Below are 8,326 nucleotides of genomic sequence, written 5' to 3'. Positions count from 1 at the left end.
AATGGGACAGCATGCGTCTGTGTCCTTTTCCTCCCGAGGTACTTGAAGCATGATTGCACTAAAGATCAGGGACTAGAGTAGACGTATTGCTAGCGATCACTTTAATGCTTTTCAGTGGTCTGAGCAGGAGGTGGTGGGTGAGCTCCTGGTAGTCATGAAGGGCTAGCAAACCCCTCAGCATCGGATCAGATGGGGAGCTGATCAGTTTGGAGCCTACCAAGGGCAAAGGTGCCAAGAATTTTCTCTGGCCTGCACCACGGTGATCAAAGAGGAGCTCACATTGTGGTACATTTTAGCATCTCTCCACAAAGAAGGCAGGTGCAGAAAGTCACGGCCTTCACTTCATGTGGTTATTTTAGCAAACTCGGCTGTGACCTGTTTATTTCGTGATACGCTTCTGTGCTGTTGGTTGTCAGTGAAAGGGGAAGGTTACTGTCTAGAGGAAAAGCAGCAGAGAAACTCATTGTTGGCATCTAGCATAGCAGGAGCTGAGAGCAGCTCCAGTGGAGCAATCAGTCACTAGTATGATCTCAATGGCTTTGATGTCATAAGGTTTGTCGTCATAGAAATTGGAGAGTCTATGCTTGAAACGAATGTGGAGAGGTGTGATTTCAGTGGGTGTGCTGAACCACTTTCTGGTCTTCAGTGGTGATAAATTAATAGGAAACCACAGGTAAAGTCTCTGTTGTAAATCTGGTCATGCTTGGGGATCTCTGGGGCCTCTTTTGCACGTTGGCCATCCCTTCCTGAAACAACCTCTGGTGGCTCTTTGTGCTCTCTCCAGCTGGTACAGGACAGGAATCAGGTGGAAGAATACTGCAATGGAGTTCACTGTACCTGGAGGACACTCAGGCCTCATTGAGAGGGGCAACCTTGGGGTTCATCAGTGGGCCAAAGCCCCTGGGTCCTTCCTCTGGCAGCTTTCAGCAGTTCCAGCCACTGCACTGGCATCAGGGAGCAGGCTTGTGTGCTTCCCTCTCCACCCCTGCCCATGGAGATGGGCTTGGTGAGCACCTTCCTCACTCATAGAATGAATCATAGAAGGGCTTGGGTTGGAATGCACCTTAAATCCCATGCTGTTCCAACCCCCTGCCTCGGGCAGGGTCACCTTTCACCAGCTCAGGCTGCCCAGGCCCCATCCAGCCTGGCCTTGAGCACCCCCAGGGCCCGGGCGTGCACGGCTTCTCTGGGCAGATTGTGCCAGGGCCTCACTACCTTGTGAGTAAAGAATTTCTTCCAGATGAACTAAATTCCCCCTTGTGTACTTTAAAGCCATTCTCCCTTGTCCTACCACTATCAAACTGTAAAAAGTTGGTCCCCCTCCTGTTTACAAGCTCTTCTCCACTACTGACAGGCTGCACTGAGGTCTGCCCGGAGCTCTACCAGTGGTGAGTGCTGAACAAGCAGAGAGCCTGTGGGTAGGAGCGAAGGGGCAGACCACAAGATAGGTGACACTGCTGTGTGTGCGCACTCTACAGACCTGATGAGGAGGAGGAAGCTGATGAGGCCTTCCACAAACAGCTGGAAGTAGTCCCGCAATGCGCAGTCCTGGTTTTATGGGGGACTTCAATCATTCTGATATTTGTTGGATAAGCAACACAGCCAGGCACACGTGGTCCAGGAGGTTCCTGCAACACATTCAAGACAGGTTTCTGACCCAGGTGGTGGAGGAGACAATGAGGAGAGGTGTGCTATTTCACCTTGTTCTTACTAACAAGGAAGGGCTGCTTGGGGATGTGAAGGTTGGAGGCAGTTTGAGATGCAGTGATCTTGAGTTGATGGAGTTCCAGATCTTGTGCGGAAGAAGAAAAGTAGGACTGCTACCCTGGCCTTCACAAGAACCAGCTTCGACCTCTTCAAAGACATACTTGAAGGCATCCCATGGGCTAAGAGTGTTAGAAGGTAGAGGGGCCTATGAGAGCTGGGCCACTTCTGAGCTCAAGGTCGGTGCACCCCTAAGAGTAAGAAATCTGGGAAAGGTGGCAGGAGGCCTGTGAGGCTGAGCAAGGACCTCGTAGATGATTAAAAAGGAAAGGAGAAGGTCCATGAAATGTGGAAAATGGCCTGTCCGCTTTGGAAGAATACAGGAATGTTGTCAAGGTCTGTGAAGATGCAACAGGGAATGCTAAAACCCTCTGGAACTTGCAAAGGAGGGAGAGGATAACAAGAAAGGTTTTTTTAGGTATGTCAACAGTAAAAGAAAGAATCAGGAAAATGTGGGTCCCCTACTAAATGAGATGGGTGTCCTGGTAACAGGGATGCTGAGAAGGTGGAGATACTGAATGCCTTCTTTGCTTCCAAGTGTAGTGTCTTGCAGCTCGAGAGGAATAACCACATGCACCAGTACAGGTTGGGGGATGACCTGCTGGAAAGGAGCTCTGCAGTAAAGGAAAAGGAGGCTCTGGAAGACAACAGGCTGGCCATGAGCCAGCAGTGTGCCCTGGTAGACAAGAAGGCCAGTGGCACCTTGGGATGCCCCCTCTCCTCTGCTCTGCTGTGGCCACGTTTAGAATTCTGTGTCCAGTTCTGGGCTTCCCAGTTCAAAAAAGACAGGGATCTCCTAGGAGTCCAGCGGAGGACCATGAAGATGATAAAGGGCCTGGAGCATCTCCAGTGGTCCGAAGTCTGTTCAGCCTCGGGAAAAGAGGACTGAGGAGGAATCAGATTAATGTTTATAAATATCTAAAGGGAGATGGAAGGCAAACGGATGAGGCCAGGCTCACCCTTTTGTGTGCAGTGAGGAGATTGTAAACAAAGAGCAATGGTCTAAAACTTGAACACAGAAAGCTCCGTAAAAACATGTGGAAGATCTTTGTGGTAAGGGTGACAAGAGTCCTGGAACAGGTTGCCCAGAGAGGTTGTAGAATCTCCTTCTATGGAAGCATTCAAGACCCTAAGTACACCTACCCATGTGATCCATTGTAGGGTACCTGCTTTAGCAATGGGCTTGGACTCAGGGATCTCTTGAGGTCCCTTCCAAATCCTGTAGTGCTGCGATTGGCTCTTGCACCTTTTCTGTACTTTATGCCCAGATTATCTTCACTGAACAAGTCTTTCTTGGTACTGCAGAAGAGTCATCTTAGAACTTCCTGGCTTCCTCAGTTACTAAGGGTCAGGAGGCCCATGGCAGAACGCAACAGAAACTTTTATAAATATTGGAAGTTGGAGCATAAAATTCAAATGACTTGACCAATGTTGTGAACTATGTGGGATGTTAAACAGTCTCTGGACAAAACAGGAAGCTGTCCCCTGTAGCCACACGACAAACAACACTTAAATCATAACAGTAGTTGACTCCTTCAACCATTTTATTTCATTTCACATGAAAGACTGTTTCCACTCTCATCCTAACAATTTGAATTGAAAGAATCATATAGCTGCCTTTTCAAAGCCCTTGAGCAATTTCAGCTCCTGAGCTTATTCATGGAATCATGGAATCACCAAGATTGGAAAAGACCTACAAGATCATCTAGTCCAACCGTCCACCTATTTGCCACCATCCATGAGTCAGTGTAAAGATAAAGCACTGGCCACCTCTGTCGTTCAGCAATATCTAAGGCCAGCTGGACAGCCTTTACCTCTGCAAATTGACTTGATTCTCCTTTTCCTTCAGTGGCCTCAGCAACTCGTCGTGTGGGGCTCCACACAGCAGATTTCCATCTGCGGTGCTTACCCACAATGCGACAGGATCCATCTGTGAACAGCGCATATCTCTTTTCATTGTCTGGTAGTTCATTATATGGTGGGGCCTCTTTGGCACGTGATACCTCCTCTGCTGGTGTTGTTCCAAACTTTTTACCTTCAGGCCAGTCCGTGATCACTTCTAGGATTCCTGGATGACTGAGGTTCCCCATCCGAGCTCGCTGTGTAATCAGCGCAATCCACTTACTCCAAGTGGCATCAGTAGCATGATGGGTAGAGGGAACCTTTCCTTTGAACATCCAGTTCAGCACTGGCAGTCGAGGTGCCAGAAGGAGCTGCATTTCAGTTCGGAAGCAGCTCGAACCCCCTCGTACGCGGCTAAGATCTCCTTCTCAGTTGGAGTGTAGCGCTCCTCAGACCCCCTGTACGCCCGTCTCCAGAATCCAAGGGGTCGGCCTCGAGTCTCTCCAGGAGCTCTTTGCCACAGACTCCAAGTGGGACCTTCCTTTCCAGCAGCAGTGTAGAGGATGTTCTTTACATCCTGTCCCGTCCGCACTGGCCCCAGGGCCACGGCACGGGCTATCTCCTGCTTAATTTCTCAAAAGCCTGCTGCTGCTCAGGGCCCCACACAAAATCATTCTTCTTCCGCGTCACCCGATAGAGAGGGCTCACAATGAGACTGTAGTTTGGAACATGCATTCTCCAAAAGCCCACTACACCCAGAAAAGCTTGGGTCTCTGTCTTACTTGTGGCTGGAGACATGGCAGTGATTTTGTTAATCACATCTGTAGGGATGTGACGACGTCCATCTTGCCACTTTATACCTAGGAACTGAATTTCCTGTGCAGGCCCTTTCACTTTGCTTCGCTTGATAGCAAAGCCAGCTCGCAGAAGGATCTGGATTATTCTCTCTCCTTTCTCAAAAACTTCCCCTGCTGTATTGCCCCACACAATGATATCATCAATGTATTGTAAGTGCTCAGGAGCACCACCCTCTCAGTGAGCCCTGTCAGCTCCTGGGCTACGATCTGTTTCTCCCTTTGAGAGAGGAGCTGAGTAAACCTCCTCATGGTAAAATAAAGAAGGAAAGAAATTTCAGCTGCAACATTAAGGCTGATGCTGTGTATTCATTAGATGTGTTTTCCTGAACCTCTCAGTATCCCTCACTGCCACTGAAGGGATAGAAAAGAACACCACCTGTACTTCCACTCCACCCACCAATTGCCCTAATTCCCTAAAGTCCCTTTTGACAGCCCTAAGTATTCTCTCAGCAACTTCAGCCTGCCAGCCTGACCTATCAGAAGGAATAATAGGTGATGGTTGGAAACGATGCTACTAAGTATTTTCCAGCCATTCCAGAAAAAGATAGTTTCCTGGCCCTTAGTAGTACAGTTTGTAGCCTAAATTGATAGTTGCACCATGATACTTGGTGAAGGTTTCCTACAGCAAGGACTGACTACTTTATATTATGTCTAAAAAGTGTAATTTTTACGGGAAATGTTAAACAATTAGCTTGCTGCCACTAGATGGCAAAAAGCACTCGTAGAAAGCAGCAACACTGCTCTCAGCACTAAGGAGAGTTCATTCCTTCCTGGGACAGGAAGGAAATAAGGCAGTGTAAAGGTCCTGTCCAAACATGCACTGCTTGTTTGAAAGCTCTGCCTGATTACGCCTATCTCTCTGCACGGAGTTGGGCTTCTTTTGACAGAGGGCCTTATTATAATCTTGATAGAAGCACAGAAAATGTTAAGTAAAAAACAACTTGTAAAGCCAGCTACCACAAATTTTTAACAAACCTTGCAGCTGCACTTCCCCACAGAGAACATGGCAAAACTTTGATGACAGGGCTCAACAAATTTAGGCAAACTTGCTGTAAAAGACTGAAGTGTCTCACTTTGTCCATTCTTTTTAGGTTGTCTTCCTGCAATAGTAGGAGAGCAAGAGGAAGAGTCTGAATCTCCTCAGTATTCTAAGGCACTTTCTGTGAAGGATGCACATGGTTCCCCATTGGCTTGCTTACATCTTGGCTTGCTTACTTTTGGGCTTCTTTCCCTGTGGGCTGGCTGCCCTCTTCTGCTGCCTGTGCCTTATGCTTCTGAACAAGGCAACCTTGAAATACTTAAGCTCTAGGCCAGCTGTTCAAGGTATGTCATACTGCTAGTAGGCCTTGGTGCTCTCCACAAGCTGGAGGAGCAAAGCAGTGTGTTAGAAGCAGCCTTCTTGTGGGGACATACAAACACATTGCTGTCCCTCCAAGTTTCTGCTCTGAAGCTGACATGAACCTAACGGCGCCATGGATATTTCTGAATTGACCTTATCCCTGATTCTAGGAGGAGCTCAAGCTCCTGCCTTGGATACCTGTAAGAGACTGTGAATCGACCCTCCTGCTAAGCTTGGTCCACATGAAAGACTGCAAGCATATTGGGGATTAATTCATGTAAACAGGCACCAAATTACACAACACAACTCAAGTACATCAAAGCTATGGACTCTGAGGTTTCTCTGCATCTGCCCTAAGTTTCCACCTAATTCCCAGAGGGTGGTGCTCAGTCCTCTGCTGCTGAGGGAATTGAGGGAGGGAATTGATCCTCTCTATGGGGCTTTTCTATAGCTCAGGATGCTTCAGCGTGCACTGAGCTGTGATGGTCGGGCTGGCAAGGAATGGGACTGCTGCTTTCAGTTTCTGCCCCTGTGAGCAGCTTAAGGTAACAGTGGAGACATAAGCTCAGGTTGTTGCAGTACCCCGGGCATCATTTTGGCAGGGTAGATTGAGTAACATGGAAGTGGGTTTCCTTATTTTATTAACCAGGCACCTGTGATTAGGAGGGCTACTCATTAAGAAGCTGCTTTGTTCATACTGGGAGAAATGCGCACGCGTTCCTCTTAAAAAGCTGCTTATGAATTCTAATAGATCAAAATGCAATGAAGAAACGTGAGGTTTTGAAAGTGGAAGTTTTCAATTTCCCTTCATGTATTTCTGTTTCAGGCTCCAGGCTGAAGGTGACAGATTGGAAGCCACAGTTCAGCCATAAAGCAAAATGACTGAAGCTGCTTTGAGCAACCTGCAAGCCTTTGCCTCAGTAAGTTAGTTAAGAACCTCTGGTTTTTGCAAGCTCCTGAGCCTAGTTAAGTAATTCTGTGGGGAAAATACAGGATGAGATTTTCCTGGAGAACCTAGGAAAGCTGAGCTCCCGAGCTGTGCTGCCCATAGGCTGCTCTGAAAATCCTGCCGGCCCATTCCCCAGCTTTGTGATTTTAAGAGTTTTCCCATGATCCTATGGCAAGTCACTGTTAAAAATAGAAGGTAAGGGTTTACATTAACATGCTGGTGTATGTTCTGTTTTAGACCAGTAGTGATATTGAAGAACTCAGACTGCACTTCAGACTTTCCTCCTCATTAATGGTATTTATCAAGTTTGTAGAACTCTGCACAGCACGGACTTGAAGTGCCTCATTCTCCCTAATACAGTGGTTACAATTGGTATAAAGGTATGCTTTAATCTGAGCGCTATGTGAAGAAAATCGTTTGTGTTTTTTGTCTAGGGAAGTAAGAGATGACTGCAAGCCCTGTTCTGAACTGATACTGGCAAGAGCAGCAGTGAGGTGTGAACTATGGGAAGAAAAATTGCAGCATGATGTTATCCTTCTTTTTGTGCTTATACAAATTCATGGTTGCCTGGAGGACTTGGTAGCTGCCTTACAGTCAGCTTGGATGACTGAAGAGGGGAATCAACACATAGGACTATTTCCTGGACAGGTAACAGATGAAAACACCTTTTCTTCATACGCACTTCCATGACAAATGCCATTTTGTCAGACTGTCCCTCTGCTGCCATCTGTCACACAGCAATAAAATGCAGTGGAATATTGGTGAGGAGGTTCAACACCTACTGCTATACCATCAACACCCACCTCTGACATCATGGGCCAAAAGAATAACATAGGAGGCATTACTTCAGGAGCAACACTCATTAAATATATAATATAGGTAATGTATATAAAATCACAAAACTGCATTTTTAATGTTTGCTTTTAAAACACACCAAAAAAAGAGCAACAAAACCACAAAACCAGTGGGATACATGACCTTGTTTCTGTGAAAGGACTGCATCAGGCTGGTTTGATGGCAGCGACTGCCGTTCTCAGTGAGCACTCAAGGTGTTCAACAGAGAGTTGTGATGAAGTGTTACTCTTCCCGTGCTTCACCCTTGTTCACAAGTGTACGTACTGCCAAGAGCAGTGACATGAGTAAGGCAGGGGTATTTCTCACTGGTAAGATGGGGCTTATCAAAGTCTGCTAGAGAGACACGATCATGGTTTTAGTTGCAACTCTATACATTCCATTTGAAAATTCACAAGTAATATATTTATGTCAACTGCAAATGGAGTTTCAAAGAAATGAAGTTATTGATGTTTTTTTCAGCAGTCTTGAAACCTATTCTCAAATTCCATTATCAAAACGGAAAGCACAGCTGCATCTCTTTTGCTGTTTACTGGATTGTGTTTAGCCAATGTACTAAAGTCCATGCTATTTGCCATCAACTGAGTTAGCACCACACTTCCCCTCGTGCCCTGGTTGCAACCCAGATGGGGAAAACATTGCACTAACGTTTGGTTGTTGCTGAGGGGCTGGGTGTTTTCAGCCAACATTCCTCACTTTCTCACAGTTTATAATTAGTAAATA

Source organism: Cyrtonyx montezumae, unplaced genomic scaffold (assembly GCF_038088225.1).
Source record: "Cyrtonyx montezumae isolate F1298 unplaced genomic scaffold, pur_monq_1.0 scaffold_3, whole genome shotgun sequence".
Taxonomy (NCBI): Eukaryota; Metazoa; Chordata; class Aves; order Galliformes; family Odontophoridae; genus Cyrtonyx; species Cyrtonyx montezumae.
This window is presented reverse-complemented; position numbering follows the sequence as displayed.